This window comes from Asparagus officinalis, chromosome 7 (genome assembly GCF_001876935.1).
Source record: "Asparagus officinalis chromosome 7, Aspof.V1, whole genome shotgun sequence".
Classification (NCBI taxonomy): Eukaryota; Viridiplantae; Streptophyta; class Magnoliopsida; order Asparagales; family Asparagaceae; genus Asparagus; species Asparagus officinalis.
Window position 1 is genome coordinate 90,503,355 of NC_033800.1, and position 23,219 is coordinate 90,526,573.

Sequence of the window (23,219 nt, forward strand, 5' to 3'; positions counted from 1 at the left end):
GAGCTGTTTCGTACCGACTAGACATTCTAGCATCGATGCCCGAAGTACACAATCTCTTTCATGTTTTGATGCTCAAGAAGCACTTACGCAATGAATAGCAGCAGAGAGTATTTGATGCACCAAAGGTTGAGATTCGGGCTGATTTGATCACCATTGAGATTCCCGTCCACATTGTTGTTAGGAAGGACAAGAAACTTTGAAATAAAGTGATCACATTAGTCAAAGTGTAATGGAACTGGAAAGGAGCTGAGGAAGCTTCTTGGGAACACGAGGAGGATATGCGACGTGACTACCCATATATGTTTGAGCAGGTATATTTTTGACAATAGTATTGTTTGTGCGCATATTATCTATATAACCGTGTTTACATTTCACGTAAGAATGTGATTATTAACACTTAGCTTGTAATCATTTGGAACATATGGCATATACATTGGGGGTTCCTTGTTTGGATTTTTCACCTGATGTACTAGTTCTGTTTAATTAGGGTTTAAGTGGGAGTATTCACATTCTAGAATGTGAAGTGTAGATATTACTTGTGATTCTTATCTGGAGGTTAATAGTACGATATGTGTGCATGAGGGTTTCCTTGTTTGGATTATTCCCTCAACCTGCTTTTCTCGTATTATAGTTTGTGAAATTTAGAGGACGAATTTTTTTTAGAGGGGGGGTGTGAATGTAAAAATTCATAATTTCTTTGAAAATATTATGAAAATAATTTAATAATTTAATAATTTTTATTATGGTTGCTACTATTCTGAGCTGAATGAGTATGTTAATAATCGATTTAAGATTGATTAAGTACGTATATGAAAATATATAGCGTAAAGATGCACTAACACATGAGAAACTTTAGGCTGAGACCACCTCCGGTTGGTAACTGATTATTAAAATTGGTCGACCGATAGATATTAGTTGGTCGACTGATAAATGACCATCAGTCGATCGATCAATGCACGAATCTGGGTTTCAAGTCGGGTCAGGACTTGTTTCGGTTCGGGTTTGTTTGTATATATATGAGTATATATATCCAAAATTTCCCTTTTTCTTTATATTTTCAAATAAACAATAGCCACCCCTTCACTCAAAAACCCTATAGTTGGTTCTCATGAGTTTGAAGAGCTTTGTGAAGCTAAAACCTAGAGGAGAGCGAGTTTCTCGGTGTTTGGTGAAGGAGGATCAAGTCTCTCGCATGTTTGAGGAGCTCAGTATTGTTTTGAGGTGAGTTTCATCTCCTCTAAACTCATCCCCTATTTTTCTTGGTTATTTTGGTTTTATTGGATTTTACCAAACTTGGTTTATGTATAAAGATCACTCTTTTAAATTGTTTAAAACACCAATTATATCTCATCAGTCGACCAATTATATCTCATCAGCCGACCTGTAGATCATTTATGTAACCCCCCGTGTTTATTGGGTGTTTATTTCCAAATCATGTTTACCGGATGCTAGAATGATTATATGGGTTAGAACAAGCTTAAGAGCTTGATATATTGTTGCCTCTCTTGAAATTCTTTTGTCAAATATTTTGTTTTTATTTGTTGCTTTGAATTCATTATATTTCACTTATATGATGATATTTATGTGTTTGTTCTTATGGATCATCTATTCGTGTCTTATTATGTATTCTATGAGTGGTTTGATCAAGTTATACAAAAAAAATTCTCTTTTTGATCAAACATTGCTTTTGGACTCAAATCTTGATTTATTTCGTGGTTCTCATGTTTTTCTCATTCCTTTGTTTTTATAAATCTATTTTTATACACTATGTTTTTATAATTATGTAATGAGACACTTCTTTCATAAATGACTTATTAATATGTGTTCTCATTGTCTTGTTTGTACATGAGTTATGTTTAGCATATCTTTCATTTATACTTACTCACATGTTTTTGCCTTAGCTTTCATTTCATATATGAGTTATGTTTAGCATATCTTTCATTTATACTTACTCACATGTTTTTGCCTTAGCTTTCATTTCATATATTCTATATGGCATTTTGATAGGGGGAGCTATTCCCTATACTTGTTTTATACTCACTCATGCATATTGATAAGGGAGCTTTCGCTCTCTTCTTGTTGTTTTCCCCTTTTTGATATTATCAAAGGGGGAGAAATATTGTGAGTATATTCATTCTTACTTATATGCTTGATAATGATAATTTATATATTCATTTCCTTTCATGCATATATCCTTTTTGTAAATTGTTTATCATCATAAAAAAGGGGAAGATTGTTGGCCTTCTTGTTTTGATGATGATTTACAAACAATTTATATCTAATATTATTTGTCTAGTATTTGTGTTTTATATTTATTCTAGGAAAACAATATGTTAGAGGATGGATGGAATTGCGCATTCACGATCATATCAAATGGAGGTTGGTGGAATAGTGGTTGAAGCTATGCAAATTCAAGTTAAAGATCTAAGTTCAAGCTTTATCCGCAAGTGTACCAAGTTGAGCTCATTGAAGACCTTCATCAAGCTTGGATATAATTAGTTTAGGAGTTTATATTATGTTTGTTAAGTACTTTAAGCTTAATTATATACACACATACACGTTTTGATTTTTGTATATATATAGTTATATATATATACATAAATGTTTTAGTTTAATATTATTCGAGTTTTAATATGAAACAATTGAATACAATTGAAAATACATTTCTTGTTTCATAATTATATGCATATATATGATTTCATCAATATAAATTTTATTTAGTTCAATGAAATCATATTTTAGTGCATTATATGTGTATTTTGATAAAATACTACATTCATTATTTATAGACTTCATAATAATAGTTTACATCTTTCTTCAAGTCTATAAAATCATTTTGTAAAGTTTCGAAATATGGTTTAGGCAAAATGTCAAAATTCATATGTTTACATTTCTATGTTTTGGACCTCCTTACAAAATGATGATATTTTACATTTGGGAAGTTCTTTTTGAAAACCAGTTTCTGTAGCATGTTTATTATCATATCTACAATCATTTTCCAAAGTTTTATATTTTTTGATATTTTTAAACCCTGTTTTATGTTAACATATACTATTTAAAACAGGCTGTGTGCATGTCATGAGTCGACTCATGAACAGTGTTGAGTCGACTCATAAACTGTTGTGTAGTTTACATTTTGGTTCTGACGAGTCGACTCATGACATCATAAGTCGACCCATCAGGTTGACTCGACTCATGCCTGTCATAAGTCGACTCATGAAGTGTGCTGGAAAACTAGTTTTGTTTCTGCTGAGTCGACCCATGAATTCATGAGTCGATCCATGCATGATTAGTCGACTCATGAATTTTATGAGTCAACCTATAAGTTGTTTGTAGTCTGTAATGACTAGTTATGAGTCGACTCATGAACAGTGACGAGTCGACCCATAACACTGTAACGACTATATTTGTACAGAATCAGATTTCTGATTCTTGGGCTTTGTGGTCTTTTCCTTTGGGGTTTTTGGCTGAGGTTTTGGGTGGCTATATAAACCCCCTTTGCTCTCATTTTTTCAGTTTAACTAAGAGAATAATTTAAACAAGTTTAACAAGGTTTTAAAGTTTGTTTTAGTTTGTTTAAAAGAGTGTTTAAGAGTTTAGTTTGTGAATTCAATTCCACAAGAGCTTGAGGAGATCATCTATTGGAGTTTGAGCAATCAACTATTCTCCCTCCATCTCTTGTCATCTATTGAGAAGTTTTATAAACTCTTTTCTAGCTTTATATTTATTTGTTTGATTATCATCTTATTAAAGCTAGTTTTATATTGAGTTTAGATTTGATTAATCTCATTGTTACACACACCATTTGAGCTTATTGTATTTGCATTCATAATATATTTGGGGTTGTGAGAGATAGTAACATTGAGTTGAGCCTAATTGAGTTCTCACCTTGTTTAGAGAACAATCATTTGTTGTGTGCCTAATTGTGAAGTTCACTTTGTAATACACTTGTACACCGAGAGGAGTGTGTGTTGAGGACGTAGTCGATACCGAGAGGAGTGGAGTCGGTGGCCTAGTGAGAGGTGATAATTCCAAGCACTTGAGGGAGGCGATACGTGAGGACCAACACTTGAGGTTGTAGCTTGTGTATGTACTTTGTGATGATTTGTGAGAGTTGTCGGTTGACTTGATAACCGAGTGTGTAGAGTTTTCGGTTAGCTAGAAAATCATATTGTGAGGTGTAAATGTTTTTTGGGTAAGCGTAGAAAACCCGGTGTGATAGTGGAGATCTCCTCGAGGTGAGGAGCGGGGACGTAGGTCGTGGGGACCGAACCTTGTGAACATATCATTTGTTTGTGATTGCATTGACGCTTTTATTTTTGTGTTTATCTTTATATCGCCTTTGTTAATTGCTCATTGTTTATATTGCCTACTATCTCGTTTATCTTGTTTTGTTTCCCCTTGTGTTTGTTTCATATTCTTGCATAGTTATCTTGTTACATATCATATTTGCTAGGATATTTGTTAGTAAGTTTTAATTAGCATAAAATCGGATTAGATTAGCATAAACCCTATTCACCCCCCTCTAGGGTTCTTTCCTAATGGCATTAGGGTCTAACATAGTCCCCCGCAGTCTCATTGTGGAGTGCCAACTAACCTACTCATGCATCCACAACTATCATGAAATGCAATATGCGTCACTCACTATCATGACAAATTTAAAATATAGAGATTACACACCTTCAAACACTCGTGTGTACTCAAAACCAATACTTGAATCCTCATAAACTATGTACATGTATCGACATGCAATTCGTACTTCGTATTCACGATCAAAGCATGTGAGAAAGAAACAAAGTTCACAAAACTGCATATGATCCCATCATATTCTACATCAGTTCTTACCTTATTGTTAAAAATTCTGTGTCGAATTTTAAAGAAGTTTAAAATGATAAACTCAACGATGTGCTTGAATTCTATACTCTTCGAGGTTTTCACAATTTTTTATAGCATTTCATGGTAGGTTGATAGAGGGCGATCTGTCAAATTAAATTTATCATGGATCATACTTTTTCTAATGCCTATTAATTGAAAATCTAAACTCAAATTTGAACTCAGATGTCATATGAATGAAGGTTTGTCCAATTAAATCAGCTCTTCTTTTTAAAATTTCCTCAAATCCAAGCTTTATGGTTGAGGCATTGATCTTGGTTGTTCCATATCTTTTATGAACCTAAGCTCATCATCAAAGGGTTCTTCTGTGACGCCCCTGGGTTTGTAGGCATATAAAATTGCTTATAGGTCCCTTTTGCTCAGCTCAGCACGAACCGGCAAACCAACGAGGCGACGAGATTGACTAATTGCACGCAAACAACGGAATACGTCCGTTCGCGTGTGGGATCAAGCCAAGTGTTCGAAGAGTCAACGAGTCATCCAACCAAAGGCATACTCGGACGAATGACTGAAATACTTTGGAGGGGGTATCTGTAGGCATATAAAATTGCTTATAGGTCCCTTTTGCTCAGCTCGGTACGAACCGACAAACCAACGAGGCGACGAGATTGACTAATTGCACGCAAACAACGGAATACGTCCGTTCGCGTGCGGGATCAAGCCAAGTGTTCGAAGAGTCAACGAGTCATCCAACCAAAGGCATACTCGGACGAATGACGATCGAATCAAGATCGGTTTCGGACTCCAACTCAGAAGCGGATTTACTGCCTAATCGGGATCCGGATTTACTGCCAAATCAGATCAGCAAATCGAATCCGAACCTATCAACTACAAAACCGGAAAACGGGCACAAAGAGGCAAAACGACAAACACCTGGAGGTCGGCTCACCGAGCCACCAAGGAGGCTCGGTGGCCGAGCCACCAAGTGGTGGCTCGGCCGAGCACTAGGTGGCTCGGTAAAGGCGCGAAGGCCCACCCCCTTTGGGGGTTGGCTTTTTTTTCCACCGAGCCACCTTGTGGTGGCTCGGCGGCCACACAAGGTGGCTGTCGCACGCACGAGCCCGCAGGTGGTGGCTCGGTGGGGCCGAGCCACCTATAGGTGGCTCGGTGGCCGAGGCCACTGATAGGTGGCTCGGCCACCATCCGAGCCACCACAATGGTGGCTCGGTGGCCGAGCCACTATGGTGGCTCGGCGGCCACCTTGGTGGCTCGGCGCACCACGCAGGCCACGGCAAGAGTGCTCGGTGGCCGAGCCACCAAGGTGGCGCGGCCGAGCCACCAAGGTGGCGGCCGACCACCTATTGGTGGGCTCGGTGCGCCGAGGCCACTGTGGCCGGCCACACTGTGCCCAAGGCACAGTGAGGGTAGCCTATAAATAGGCCACCCCCTTGTTCATTTGAAAAGGGTTGGAAATTTTGGAGAGAGGCGAAGCCCTGCTGGATTGGAGACTTGGAACTTACAAAAGATTGAAGCTTTGGGACTTCGGGGACTCACTCCTTCAGATCTGGTGCTCGGCGATCATCAACGTCAAATAAGGCAGGTGTTCGAGAGGATCAGATCTCAGATCTACGCAGGCATACTCCGGATCTAAGCTTGGTCTTAGATCCCGAGACTTGGACGATTGTTTCCTTGGTGAAACAATCCTCTCCGGCTATTATTTCCTTGGTGAAATAATACCCGTCGTACTGCGTAGATCCGACCGGATCTAGATCTCGCGGTGGTCCACGGCAAATAACCCCGGCGCAGGCAAAGAACCCACCAAGCGAGCGACCGCAAAACAGGAGCTCGCGATTCGTTCGACATAAAGGAGAAAAGTTGTAATCTTTGTTTATTTTTATTTGATTTTCGTTGTAACCGGATCTTATAAAAGACCGGATCTTTTGTAACTCAAAAAGTTGTAACTCAAGATGACAATGGAATCAATAACAAAGAAACCTACGATTTTCCACGCGAACAGGGTTCACACAAGGCTGTAATCCAAGGTGAATCTAGAGATGTCAAGCCTGTCATGTACTCACACAGTGCAATAACACGTTTCACCATCACAATAATATCTCTCTAGTGGAATCAATAAAAGATAGTGTAAAACAAACAGATATAAAAGAGATGAAAACAGAAAATAGATCATAAGAAATAAATGATCAATATAAAAAGTAATCAAGTTTCAATAGACATAGAAGAAAATGCATACAAACAATATTATACAAATGGTCAATAATCTCAACTACAAGAGTTAACTGAAAAATACATACGTTCTCAGCTCTCAAAATGAAATACAAGTCTAATAATCAACTAAAATCAATCTAAACAATAGTAGAACAGAAAATACTATAAATAAGTGTCGACGACTATGCTGAATGTCCGTCAACCTGCGACTCTCCGAAACTCTGATCTGCTGCCTAAAAAGAAGGAAAATCAACAGCGTCGAGTACTAGCAAGATCATCTCCATCCATCCCCAGGTGAAGGGCTACTAAGTATGATGGAGGCCTACCTATAAGTGCATAGTCTACCTAAATTATTTGACCTTGTGTTACATGGGATTTATATTTAGAAATCCACAACACGAGACTGGTACATCGAGCGAAATGATCCAAACAAGAAAACCCTCATTTATATACCATGTGTGTCAAGTTGTAAATTTCTGGATATAAATTCCAACAAAACAAGTAAAATAGTAAAGAAACACAATACTAGTAAGTATCACAATAACCATCTCCAAAATTATCATCCAACTCCTCATGTTACCCTTAATGGACAAAATAGAAACCCATACACAATCTCGTGTGCTAATGATGTGAAATACCTCCACACTAAATCGTATCAAAAGAATGTCAATAATTGCCTACACTCAGGTTATCATCAAATCAATTAAATTTTCCTTTTCTAAAATTCTTCAAATCATCGCACCCCCGTGCGGACCGACAAATAGGTATATCAACCTCTGCACATAAGCATGCAGACCCAAAACATAGGTTAAATGAGCTATGCACACGCCCATGCTGACACAAAAATGAATAAGGGAGTAAAGTCCATCGCAGTCTCATTGCAGTACTAACTAACACACTCAGAGTTTAGTCCATCCGTGGTCTCATTGCGTGTACCAACTAACCCCACTCAAACAATCTGTGACTAGATCTAAGTGTAACCTTCGTTACTCATAACGACACAAATATGTGATCACCCTAACTAAGAAGCTCATGTGTACCCAACTTAGTATGTCTACCTCTCAAAATATACATCTATATCAAAGTACAACGTGTGCATCACGCTCGCAAATCAACACAGCAAAGAAAATACCCAGGTTAACGTTCTGGTCCTAATCAGTCGACCAATACAGGGTTTCAGTTGACCGATCAACGACATGCACAATACATGAAATAAGCTCGTTGGTTGACTGATGACTGCCATCAGTCGACTAATGAGCTCCCGTCAGTCTACTGATAGCAACATTAGTCGACTGATCCGACCAAAAAAGATCAAGTTTGAGTTTTAAACTCTTTTTCTTCAAAGCACAGATTTTTATTAACAAAACTGATTTAAAACTCATGAATATTTAATAAGAGATTTGTTTAAGCAAGAGAAAACATGCAGATTCATAAATCTAGGGTTTAAAAAATTTTAAATTAACTAAACTCTTGTTCAAATTGATTAATTAGGGTATTTAAAACAAATTAATACGTGATTTAACATGTTAAAATTTACCCTAATGATCATGATCATATAAGCTCATCAATTACAGAAGTATACTACTATTCATAGCACTGATTTAAGATTTAAACATTACGAATTAAGCTCTAACACATTAGATTAACTCTAAACATGAGATTAAACATGATTATCACATAAATACTTAATCTTTAATTAAGGAGAGGTTTGGAGGGAGGTGATGTTGCCTTTTACCACGTGCAGATCCCTCTTAGCAAGCACGACTCGATCCCTTATCACCAAATGTCGCAAATCTCGTCCTCCTTTCAGTGTTCAGGGCTTTGAGAGGGGAGGAGAGAGGCTGCTAAGGTTTAGAAGTTCTGATAAAGGAGAGATTTTTGTGACAAAAACGTGTTTATATAGGAACAATCCCGAACTCAAACAGCCCAACCCGAAACCTAATAAAAACTAGATTTCAGCGCGTCAGTCGAGTGATGCATGTCATCAGTTGACTGATGACCACCCATCAGTCAACTGATGGGCAACATCAGTCGACTGATCATAGGCTTTTTCTAGCCTCAAATCCTATGCATGTGTGCATGTTTATCACTTGTATGCTCTCATATATACTCTAAATTGATAATAAATTAATTGTTAGCATAATCATACATCAATAATAGATATTTATCATGATTAAAACTCATTTATCAATATAAATCAAAGTATTTTCAAAATTTATAGCGTTTTACATTCACCACCCCTTAAAAGAATTTCGTCCTTGAAATTCTGCAATTGTATCTTAGAGATCAATAATACGAGAAAAGCACACTGAGGGGATAATCCAAACAAAGGAAACTCTCCCGTACACATCTCGTACTATTAATTTCTAGATATGAATCACAAGCAATCATTTACTCTTAACTATCAAGAATGCAAATACTCCCACTTAACCCCTAATTAAACGGAACTAGTACGTCGGGTAAAAAAATCCAAATAAGGATCCCCATATATATACCATGTGTTTCGAGTGATTAGGAGTTAAGTGTCAATACCCTCATTCCAGTGTTAAATGTAAATTTAGCTATATAGATAACATGAATCACAAAAAAACCATAGCCAATCATTTTACCTACTCAAACAGGTGAGGGTAGTCACGACGCATATCGTCCTTGCGCCCCCAAGAAGCCTCCTCAGCTCCTTTCCAGTTCCACTGGATCTTCACTAAAGGAATCACCTTATTCCTAAGCTTCTTGTCCTCCTTGGCAAGGATGCAAACTGGAATCTTAATAGTGATCAAATTAACCTGGAGCTATAATTCTGGTGCATCAATCACCCTCTGCTGCTCCTCATCACGTAAATGCTTCTTTAGCATAGAAACGTGAAATACATCGTGTACACCCGACATCAATGTCGAAAGATCTAGCCTATATGATACGGCTCCAATGCGCTCAACAATCCTGAACAGACCAGCATACCTCGAGGCAAGTTTTCCCTATCTGCCAAATCACTGAACACCCTTCATCGGTGACACCTTCAACATAACAAAATCTCCCACCTAAAAATCTAAAGGTTGTCGCCTCTAGTCTACATAGATCTTTTACCGACTCTGAGCAGCAAGAATACGTTCTCGAATCAATTCTATCTTCTTTGTAGTCTGTCTCACAAGTTCTGGCCCAAGCAATAAGCTATTCTCCGGCTCTGCCCAACAAATCGGGGATCTACAAGGCCTCCCATATAACGCCTCATTCGGTGTCATACCTATCATCACTTGATAACTATTATTGTAAGCACACTCAATCAATGGAATATGATCCTCCCAGCTACCCTGAAAATTAATAATACACGCTCGCAACATATCCTCCAACACTTGGTTGACTTTCTCCATCTGACCATCTGTCTGCGGGTGAAAGACATTACTATATGACAACTGGCTGCCGAATGAATTCTGGAAACTCTTCCTGAAATGAGATGTGAAAACTTAACCTCGATCTGACACAATTATCTCTAGAACTCCATGTAATCATACAATCTCCTAGATGAAAATCCTTGCATAAGTCTCTGCCGTATAGATCGTCTTGACCAGTAAGAAATGTGCCGAATTCCTTAAGCGATCAACTATCACCCAAATGGAATCATTCCCCTTGCTAGACCTTGACAATCCTACAATAAAATCCACAAAAAAATCTACCCACTTCCACTCAGGAATGGGTAAAGACTATAGGGTTCCTGCGGGTCTCTGATGTTCAGCCTTTACTTGTTGACAGGTAAATCACTTAGCCACAAACTCCGCGATATTCCTTCGTATATTGCTCCACCAAAAATGCCTCTTCAGGTCCTTGGACATTTTAGTTATGCCTGGATGCACTGTGTACCTGGTACGATGTGCCTCATCAAACAATTCCTTCTTCAACTGTGAATTATTCGGCATCACTAACAAACTCCTCCTTTAGGATTTGAATCCAAGAGTCCTCCAGCTGAGCTCTGACCTCTTTATTAGTCCAAGATGGTTGCACGACTAAAGGTCCCAAAAATATGTTGCTCCCACCAATCTCTAGCCTAAAATCAAACTGGCTAAGGGTAAGAAGATCTCAATACAACAAGCACCTCAAAGCTGAAATCTAATGACGACGCTTCCTACTCAACGCGTTTGCTACAACGTTCGCCTTCTCCGAATATACTAAAGTGCAAACTCATAATCCTTAATGAACTCAACCCATCACCGTTGCCTCTGGTTGAGTTCCTTCTGGGAGAAAAGATATTTCATACTTTGGTGATCTATGAAAAACTCAAACTGTACTCCATAAATGTAATGCCTCCACATCTTTAGTGCAAGGACCACTGTTACTAACTCCAAGTCATATGTGGGATAGTTTTGCTCTTGAGTCCTTAACTGCCTCGAAATGTAAGCTACTACTCTATGGGTCTGCATCAATATACCTCCTAGACCTGATAACGATGCAACTGTGTACACAACAAAGGTCTTATCACTGCTCGTGATGATCAACACCAGCGTTGTAGTCAACTTAGTCTTCAAAGTCTCAAAGGCCTTCTGGCACTCTGGGCTCCAAACAAACTGTACACCTTTTTTCCTAAGGTGTGTCAATAGCGTAGTAATCTTAGAGAAGTCTTAGATAAACTTCCTATAATAGCCGGTCAGACCTAAGAAGCTATGAATCTCTATAACAATCTTCGACGGCTCCTAATCAAGTACTGCCTCTACCTTAGCTGGATCTACAATAATGCCCTCCTTGCTGATAACATGGCCTAAAAACCTGACCTCAGATATCAAAAACTCGCACTTGCTAAACTTAACATATAATTGGTGCTCCCGTAAAGTCTGCAACGCCAATCGTAGATGCTGCTCATGCTCGGCCTCCGATCGTGAGTAAATGAGAATATCGTCGATAACAACAATCACAAACTGGTCTAAGTAGGGATAAAAAACCCGATTTATTAAATCCATGAATACCGTGAGTGCATTGGTCAGCCCAAACATCATGACAAAAAACTCAAAAAACCCCATATCGAGTCAGAAAGGTGGTCTTAGGAATATCCATCTCCTGAATCCGTAACTGATGATAACCAGAACGAAGATCAATTTTTGAGAAACATTATGCTCCCTATAACTAGTCGAATAAGTTATCAATCCTCAGTAGTGAATACATGTTCCGAATGGTGACCTTATTCAACTAGTGATAATCTATACATAAACGCATACTGTCGTCCTTCTTTTTCACGAAGAGGACCGGTGCTACCCACAGATAATGACTCCAGTGAATAATACCCTAGGATAATAGCTCATCTAACTGAGCCTATAATTCCCTCACCTCAACATACGCCATACGATATGGTGCTCGGGATATCGGTGCTATGCCCGGCTATAACTCTATGCAAAACTCTAGCTCTCTCACTAGAGGCAATCCTAGTATATCCTGAAAGATATTCTGATACTCTGAGACTAATCATGTCTCGTTCAAATTAATACTCTGATCCTGCATCATCACCTCCTCGACGTAGGCCAGAAATGACTCCGCAAACTAGTTGCCCTGTGAGGTCGCTACAACCAACTCAGTGCCATCGAATGCTCACAAGATGATTGTCTTCACAAAATAGTCTATACTAACATGGTAGGAAGATAACCAATCCATACCAAGAATCACATCAAACTCGGACATACGTAGGACAATCAAATCGACCACAAATTCAGACTCGTCTAGGCTGATAATGCATATCCTACATATGCTCTCTAGAAGTGACACATCACTTAGAGGGGTGGAAACTGGTAAAGGAATATCTAAAGGTTGTGTAACTAGCTAGAGTCTAATTATGAAATCATAGGGGTGGTTGAATGTGAAATGCCTGAATCACAAGGAACATACCTTCCACAACGGACCCACTCGCACCATGGTCGCGCGGCATGACTGCATAAACTTTGTCGGTAGCTTTAGCCTTCTATGCTGAAAACTCTGGAAAATATAGGACTATCTATCCCAGAGGTGCCTCCTAGATGGCGTATATCTCCCCCTTAATCCTCGGAACGGTCATCTATGCCTTTATCCTCTGTTGCTGGCCATACCCGTGGTCCTACGACTGTGGACCATGTCCACAACTCTACTGCTCTTGTCCATGCCCATGACCCTATGGCTGCTGACCTTGTCCTTAGCCCTGCTATACTCCTAGTGGTGCACTATGACACTGTTGTTTTATGGGAAAACTTGTGACAGTGAAAACAGGCACCCTGAAATCTGCATTGTTTCAGCATTCTTTGGTCCTGAAGCAATTTCTGACCCTTGTTTTGTTTTCCTCCTACCAACGCGCTATGACAATTCATGGCCAGATGTCCATACTTGTGGCAATGGTAATAATTTCCTAGAAACCTGCATCGCTTCAGTGCTTTCTGATCTTGTTGTCACTCCGGATAAGCACCTTGCTGCTACTGCTGATTATTCAAACGAGGTTTGGCCTGTTGCTGAGGTCCTCTAAGTCCTGTAAACACCCTTTTGCCCTTGCCCTTATTCCCGGACTACTTTGCTTTAGGGCTTCTAACTTTCTCTACAGTTCTGTCAAAAATTGGTGGTGGTGATGGTGTAACTATCGGTGATGTCTCTGTATTAGGCACGACTGGTGCGACTGGTGGCATAACTTCAGATGATAGTATTGCTGGCGGAATCTGGTTTGCCATTTTCTCCTCTAGTCTTGTTATTCTAGCAGCAATTGGCGCTATGATATCAATCAAAAATTGTAAAGCCTGTTGCGGCTCAGACCCTGACTCAGCTTACCCAGCTTGTCCTGACATCTATAATTTCAAGAGGAGAGCTTATAAGTCACAGTAAATGAGATCTCAAACATAAATAAAATAACATATACCAATGGAAAAATCGCATCACATATTATTCACAACATACTTTATATTCAAAACAAGATAGTTATTAAAAAAATTCATAATTTTCGCGTTATATATATATCATCCTCACTCAATCTATGAATTCCTAGTGGACTTTATACATGATTCCTAGGAAACTCTATCCTAGCTCCATGACTCAATGCAGGAATGATCCTAAGGATGCTGGAACTAGAGCTCTGATACTAACTTTGATGCCCCTGGGTTCACACAAGGCTACAGTTCAAGGTTAATCCAGAGATGTCAAACCTTCCATTTACCAACGCAGTGCAATAATGCGTTTCACCATGACAGTGCAGGAAAGAAAATATAAAAAAATGAAAATAGGAAATAGAACATAAGAAATAAATGATCAATATCATAAGTAATCAAGTCTCAATAGACATAGAAGAAAATGCGTCCAACAATCTAATACAAATGGTCAATAATCTCAACTACAAGAGTCAACTAAAAAATCATAGGTTCTTAGCTCTCAAAATTAAATACACGTCTAATAATCAACTAAAATCAATCCAAGTAACTGTGGAGCAGAAACTACTATAAATAAGTGACGGAGCCTATATTGAAAGTTCGTCAACCTGCGACTCTCCGAGACTCTGATCCGCTACCTAAAAAGAAGGAAAATCAATAGTGTTAGAGCGCTAGCAAGATCATCTCTATCCGTCCCCAAGGTAAGGGATACTAAGTATGATAGAGGCTCTACCCACAAGTGCATAGTCTACCTAAATCATTTTACCCTGTGCTACATGGGATTTATATTTAGAAATCCACAACACAAGACTGATACATCGAGCAAAATAATCCAAACAAGGAAACTCTCATGTATATACCATGTATCTCAAGTTGTAAATTTCTAGATATAAATTCCAACAAAACAAGTAAAATAAGAAAGAAACACAATATAGGTAAGTATCACCACAACCATCTCCAAAAATATCATCCAACTCCTCATGTTACCCTTAATGGACAAAATAGATACTCATACACAATCTCGTGTGCTAACGATATGAAATACCTCCACACTACATCGTATCAAAAGAATGTCAATAATCGCCTACACTTAGGTTATCATCAAATCTATCAAATTGTCATTTTCTAAAATTCTTCAAATCATCGCACCCTCCTGTAGACCGACAAATAAGTATATCAACCTCTGCACATAGCCATGCAGACCTAAAACATAGGTTCAATGAGCTATGAGCACGCTCGTGCGGACAAAAAAAATGAATGAAGGAGTGAATTCCATCGCGTTCTCATTGTGGTACTGACTAACGCACTCAAACTGTAGTCCATCCACAGTCTCATTGCAGGTACCAACTGACCCCACTCAAACAATCTGTGACTAGAGCTAAGTGTAACCTTCGTTACTCATAACGACACAAATATGTGATCACTCCAACTAAGAAGCTCATGTGTACCCAACTTAGTTATGTACCAAAATTGCAATGGCACAATTGATCAAGTTATAGTATAAAAAGTTATCAATCCCACGAGGAAGGTGATTTTAAGAGATTATTAGAATTTGTTCTTATGTTTTGTGCGTGACAAAATAGGATTAAAGAATAAGTGTGATTGTGGAGAGAGATATGATGAGTGGTTGTTTTGATTTATGTGCAAGTAACAATAAATTAAATTTTAGAGAAAAGAAATAAGAATCAAAGAATAAATAAAATCACAAGGCAAGAAAGAAGAATGAATAAAATCAAGAAATAAAACCAAGAATGAAAAGAAAATTTAAGAAAGTCAAGATGGAGGATTCAAAAGAGGTAAGAAATCTAGAATATAATCCACTAGCTAATTTTAATTACAAAATACAAACTATTCTCTTTTTATCATAATTCAACTTAGATTTATTAAGCATAGACTATCAAACCATTTAAGGAAAGTATAACCTATCAAATTATCATCTAAGTTAAAATTACTATTCATGATAAGAACAACAATAAGATAATAATCCTAGAATTCATAAGCATAATCTATCAAACCATTTAAGATAAATATAGATTATCAAATTCTTCTTCTACCAATTAGTTCTCTAGTTGATTATCCTAAACATGAACATTTTAAGTGAAAAAGAATAATTCATATAATATAAAGGAAATTATACTAGTTTTATGTAATTCTAAGATTCTTACAAGAATTAATTTCACATCTCAAGAAATAAAAACAAGAAGAAAAAGAACTAATTACTAAAATAAAAAGAAAAGAAAAATCTAAACTATGAACAAGAAATAAATCTAACTTCAAAGAATAAAAATCTAAACTATAAAATAAATTGCAGAAATTAAATACAAAAAATAAATCTATTCTACAAATTAAAGTGTAAAAAAAAAATAAAAAAGACAAGAAATTAAATCTACACTACAAACATGAATGTAATCTAACTAATAAGCAATAATAAAGAAATTACAAAAAAGAAATAAAAGGAATGCAAACCTTCAAATTGTTCTTCATCTCCATCCTCATCATTCAACAAAGAGGAGAAAAACAAATTTAAAGTGGAGAAAAATTATTATTATTAATTGCAACAAAAGTTATAATTTTTGGAAGGCCTTCTCAATTAAGAGTAGTCCTCCTCTCCAAATAGAGTTACAAAATTTTTCACACCTCTAACCCCTCACTCTCTACCCCTATTTATAGTAAACATAAGTGAATAAGAGCCGTTGGATCAAAATCTTATCCAAAAACATCAAAAATCAGCCATATATAGATTCGTAACTAACTGTACGACGTATCGATGCCAGCTCCGATAGGGGTATCGATGGGGGCATCGATACGGGCATCGATGCCCCTATCGATGCTGGCATCGATGTCAAGCTCTCTTCTTTTGCTGCTCTCGGAATTCTTCTTCTATTGGATTTTGGGCTTGGACAATGGGCTTTGCTTGTACTTTTGAGCTTAAACATTTGGACTTTGGCATTTTCTCTTGATTTTCCACTTGGGCTTTGATTTATTTCTTCATTAAATATTTGAAAGAATTCCTTTGGCCTTATGGGCTTCATTTCTTCATTAAATCAAGAGCTTTTTGTTAAGAGATTGGAGTTTAAGATTTATTCTTCATTAACCTGCAATTAAAGATAAAAACAATTATTAGTGGTATATTTATTCATATAAAATAAATAATGAGGGTATAAAACTATAATAAAATGTAATTATTAAATACCCCCATACCTAAACTCTTGCTAGTCCTCTAGCAAACAAAATAAAAAGAAAATTCTAACTCACTTTTGCAGGAATCGCGGTTGTATTTAGCGCATACAACAAGCCTTTAAACCCCTAGGTTACCCTAGTGGACGACTTGTAGTCTCGTGAGGGTTTACAGTGAATATACCCACAAAATTCGGTCAATCTTTCCAAGTTAAATAAGTAGTAAATAACTAATTTTCCTTGATATATTTAGACATTCTAATTAAAGTTAGTTAATAATCAAGAAAACATTTTTATATATAACTCCAATGTAACTCTTTTAGAAAATCTTTTTCATTATAACAATACAAAACCAAGTCAAATCTTAGAGATTTAATTAAAATTTTTTGAAAAGAACATGCTAACTCTTTGTTTTAAATAACTTTCAAGTCTCTTGATCAAAAATTATTTTTCAAAACCATATATACAATACAACAATATATATAAAAAATGGTTAGTGTTATATGTATAAAAAAATTTTTCACTCTTTAATTCTTGGTGATTGTTTTCTATTTTAACGGGCTTTCTAAGTGACCATTTAACGAGTTTTGGACCAATGAATCTCAACCCAATTGGGCTTATGTCATTAAGTATAAAACTACTCCTTGGGCTTAATTACTCAGTCAACTTAGGCTTTATAAGATAGAATCATCTTGAATCTAAGAGTTTTTTTTTGTGCCCATTTTTCGCACTCTTCTTTTATAAGGTTAGTTTTTTTTAAATATATATATGTGTGTAAGTATATATAGTCTGAAAAAAATGTGTAAATCAAGATAACTTGAAAAAAATATTTTCAACTCTAAGTTAAGCATGCAAAAATTTCATTATTTTTAATTAAAAATCTAAGATAAGACTTAAGTAAAGTATACTACTTGAAAAATTATTTCTTAAGAATTTTATTTGGAGTTATCATAAAATGTGAACTTGAGTATGTCACTAACTAAGAATTAGAAATTTTAAAAGCTATCAATTAGATCAATTATTACTTAACTCTATTAATTTGGCAAGTGACAATATTTTTATAATTAATTTTTTTTACTAAAAAGAAAAATGCTGGGAGAAAAAAAAATACTGAAACAAAATACTATATAGCAAAATATAAACAAAAGCTAACTAGCTTACACCCCCATACCCAGATTTTGTAGTGTCCTCAAGGCAAATAATATCCAAAATATCAAAGTTTAATAAGTACATGCCAAAATAAAAATCAAAGACAGGGTAAAATAAAAAGAACATCCCTCACTGCGCATCTCCTGATATATCGTCATCCATATCATCAGCGGCAGCTGCTAACTCGGTCCCGCCTCATCCTCTCCTGGGAAATCATCTGGCTGAAATGGTGTGATATAACTATGAAGCTCAGGTAGAGCCGTAGAGGTCCATCTGTATCTCCATGTTCTCTCTGCCATCCTCTCGCCAAATATGCCAGGGTATCAGTGGAGTAGCTCATCTGACCATGTATCTTGTGTATATGTCGCTGCATCATGTGCATCTGTATCTGCATCCTGTCCATGCGACTCCGCATTCTATCCATCTCCTCTCGAGTGGGGTCATGTGTAGCTGGCTAGTGCTGAGGAGGCTCTCTACCTGAAGGACCGGACTGATCTCGCCCTGAAATGCTCCTCCTCATAGTCTGATCATTTAGTAACCCCTTCCCTGCTTCTAACCTATCCTCCGCGAATACTGGAAAGTAAAATCTATGGCAGAGTCTAGTGATAAAATAGGGGTAAATAAGCTGAGTACGTGATGCAGACTGTGTCCTTACCCAATCCAACGTATTCTCCACTGATGAGTGCATCCATACAAATATAATCCTCGCTATATCAAATCGCTGACCAGTGGCTATCCAAAAGAGAAGGAGAATATCGTGTGGGGTAATGCCAGAGTATGCAGTGGTGGGTTTCAAATCAAAGTTCAGGAAAAGATTAAGTAATCTATATTCTGGTTTGAGATTTCCTGAACCGAAACTAGATGTAAAGATCCTCCCACACAAGGTTGCAGACATGTTGTTGTATTCTGGTGTACCAGGCTGTAATGTGGAGGCTAAATGGAAAGTAATCTGGTACATCAGTGGGTGGTTCTGCAAGGTCAAGGGTAGCACAAATAGTGGAAAGATCGAAAATAACCCTAACACCCCTCACGATAGAAAAAGCTAAAAATTCGCTATTTGGATTAATTTCCCATCCAGAATAGAACTCATGCACTAATGAAATGTTGGCTTTTTCTAGGGGTTTAGTCATCATGCTCCTAAGACCTACCGCCGTTAACATGGTGACTGTGGAATGATATGTATGTAATGCATTCATCTGAAATCTCCTCTCAAAATGAATGTTAAGACCCACAATTCTAGCTAAAATAGTAGGTCTATCTAAATCAGTATCAGATGGATCAGAAGATGATGAACTTGCTCTGGATTTCTTTCTAGGGGCATCTACAGAAAAAGAAAAAAAACATTTTAATAAAAAAATTTCCAATATATGTATTTTATTTTATTAGTAAGATTATTATTATTATTATTATTGACAAGAATTTAGCTACAAATTGTTCAACATGAGTTAATTTCAAGTTATTAGAATTTTGTTTTGACAATAAATTTCCTCAAAATTGTTCTTTTAGAACAAAAATGTTAAAATTTTGATAACAATAAATTTCCTCAAAATTGTTCTTTTAGAACAAAAATGTTAAAATTTTGATAACTTGATCGGTGAAATACACATGTTGATATTAAATGTTAAAATTTTGATAACTTGATCGGTGAAATACACATGTTGATATTACAATTATAAGCTAAACCTTTAAATTTTTTTTTAAATTATTGAATTGTTTGCACATAACACCCCAAATTCAAGTTTATTTTTGCAAAAAAACCCCTAATTTTTTTTGGATTTGCATAAAACACCCAAAAATAATTTCAATTTGAAATCACGTACACAATTAAATGTTCAAAATTATGTGTTTTTGCACAAAAACCCTAAGAATTTTTGGGTTTGCATGAAACACCCCAATTTTTGTTTGTTTTGCACAAAACACCCCATAATTTTTTTTTCAGATTTTTGAACAAGATATCCTTAATTGAATTCTAAGTTCAAACCCCTAAGAAATTTTCGGATTTTGCATAAACCCCCCTAAATTTTTGGCAAATCCCCAAATTAAACCCTAAATTTACTAAATTGATCATGAATCAACACAAAATATGATAATCATTCACAATTACCCAAGATTCAATCATCAATTCATCCATGAACCCATTCACATAAGGAAATTACAAGATCAAGATAGAGATTATACCTTGGAATTGTGTAGAGGTGGAGAAAGCAAAGATTCGGAAACAAAATTGAAGAAGAAGCCCTCCAATCTCCATGGGTTTTTTTCGGGTAGGTTATGGGAGTTTTTTTTTGGGGTTGGTTTTGGGGAGATATGGAAAGAGAAAACAATGGGGAAGAAGAAGGGGGATTGCGGTTTTTGAGGCAGCTAGTTGGAGGGTATAGATGCTGGCATCGGGATGCGGCATAATGCTGGCATCGATGCCTCCACCGATAGCTTTTGGCCAGCCGCAAACACGGCTTTTCTTTTTTTTTCTTTTTTTTCTGGGCCTATGATATTGGGGCCTATATTTATTATGTATGGTATATATAATATATATATATATATAATAATATATATATATATATATATATATATATATTGTTTTTGGTTTTTGCTTTGTTTTTTTGTTTGGCCAAGAAAATGGCCTAAAAAAATTTGATTTTAACATATATATTTATTTATTATTTTACTTATTCAACGTTTTTTTAAAAAAGAAATGAGAATATATATATATATATATATATATATATATAATATATCATATATATTATAGTATTATTATATATATAATTTATATTATTAAAATATGTATATATAATTATTTTTTTTTAATTTTTTATAACCTATGTTACTTATTCAAATTTTGTTATGTTTTTTTATAAAACAAAAGAAAAATTAGTTTTTTTTTTACAGATAATGAGGTTCATGAAGAACCAACACCTCTTCCTCTCCGAGCGTAGAAAATTCTAAAAATGGTTTCAAACGTTGCCATTTATTTTAAAAATGTTACCATTTTTAGGATTTTCTATCTCGACAGCCCGATGTGAGAAAACTTGTTTTACAATAAATGGACCTATCCTTCTTGATCTTAATTTTCTAGGAAAAAGATGTAATTTTGAATTGTACAATAAAACTTTCTGTCCTAGAGAAATTTTTTTGTAAAATTGATTTGTCATGAAAAATCTTGGTTTTCTCTTTGTAAATTTTTGAGTTTATGTATGCATCATTTCTAATTTCTTCCAACTCATTTATTTAGAACAATTTGTTCTTACCCGTCGAGTCTGAATCAAAATTCAACTATTTTATCGCCCACATTGCTCGATGTTCCAACTCTACTGGTAGGTGACAAGCTTTTCCGAATACCAGTATGTATGGTGACATCCCCAAATTAGCCTTGAAAGCTGTTCTATATGCCCACAGAGAAGCACATAATTTTACAGACCAATCTTTTCTGTTATGATTAACTGTTTTTTCTAATATTTGTTTGATCTGCCTGTTTGTGACCTTTACTTGTCCACTGGTTTGGGGGTGATAAGGAGTTGACAATTTATGTGTGATTGAATATTTCCTCATCAAAGCCTCAAAAGAACGGTTACACAAATGTGTACCGTTGTCATTGATAATCGCTCGGGGTACTCCAAACCGTGCAAAAATGTTCTCTTTCAAAAACTTGATAACGACCTTGTTGTCATTAGTTTTGCAAGCTACCGCCTCAACCCATTTTGACATGTATTCAACGGCTACTAGAATGTAAATATTTCCAAAGGAATTTGGAAATGGTCCTATGAAATCGATACCCCACAGATTAAAAAGTTCAACGGATAAGATGGGTTGTAAGGACATCATATTTCTTCTAGTTACCTTCCCTAAAAACTGACAGCGGTTACAGGTTTTGCAAAACTCGAATGAATCCTTGAAGAGAGTGGGCCAATACAGCCCAGATTGGAGAACTTTTTTAGCTGTTTTTCTTGGGCCAAACCCACAGGCTTGCTCGTGACAAAAGGATAGAACACTCCTAGTTTCTTCTGTGGGAACACACCTCCTAAAGATCTGATCAGGACAGTATTTGAACAGATATGGATCATCCCAGTAAAAGTATTTTACTTGGGAGAGAAAACGGGATCTATCCTGTTTGGACCAATGAGAAGGGATCTGGTTCATGACTATGTAATTCACAATGTCAGCGAACCATGGGACAGATTGGATTTGTAGGAGTTGTTCATCAGGGAAATGCTCATTGATCGGAACGGTTGATGTTGGTGCGTTTGGTAGTCGAGAAAGGTGATCTGCTACGGGGTTCTCTGTTCCCCTTCTGTCAAGAATTTGGATGTCAAACTCTTGAAGAAGGAGAATCCATCTAATGAGCCGTTCTTTAGCATCCTTTTTGGTCAAAAGAAGGAGAATCCATCTAATGAGCCGTTCTTTAGCATCCTTTTTGGTCAAAAGATACTTTAGTACGGCATGATTAGTGAAAACTTTGGTTAAGGAACTGATGAGGTAGGACCTGAATTTTTCTAAGGCAAAGACTACAGCTAAAAACTCTATTTCTGTGACAGAGTAATTTTGCTGGGCGTCATTTAGAGTTCTACTGGCGTAGTAGATCACATGCGGTTTTCCATCAAACCGTTGTCCTAAAACAGCTCCAATCACAGAATTAGATGCATCACACATCAGTTCGAAGGGTAAGGTTCAGTCTGGTGTATGAATGATAGGAGCTGTGGTTAGCTCCTTTTTAGATATTCAAAAGCTTTAAGGCAGTCGGGAGAGAAGACAAATGATGTATCCTTGGCTAAGAGATTGGTCAAGGATCATGAAATTTTGCTGAAATCCTTGATGAAACGTCGGTAAAAACCAGCATGACCAAGAAATGATCTGACATCTTTGACTATTTTGGGAGGAGGGAGATTGGAAATGAGATCTATCTTAGCTTTGTCCACTTTAATTCCCTTACTAGAAACTATATGTCCTAAGACAATGCCTTGTTTGACCACGAAATGACATTTCTCC

General features: G+C 36.5%; 1 pseudogene; it reads left to right on the top strand.

Annotated features, from left to right (window-relative positions):
- Positions 13,229 to 23,219, top strand: part of LOC109847491 — a 43,762-nt pseudogene continuing 33,771 nt past the window's right edge.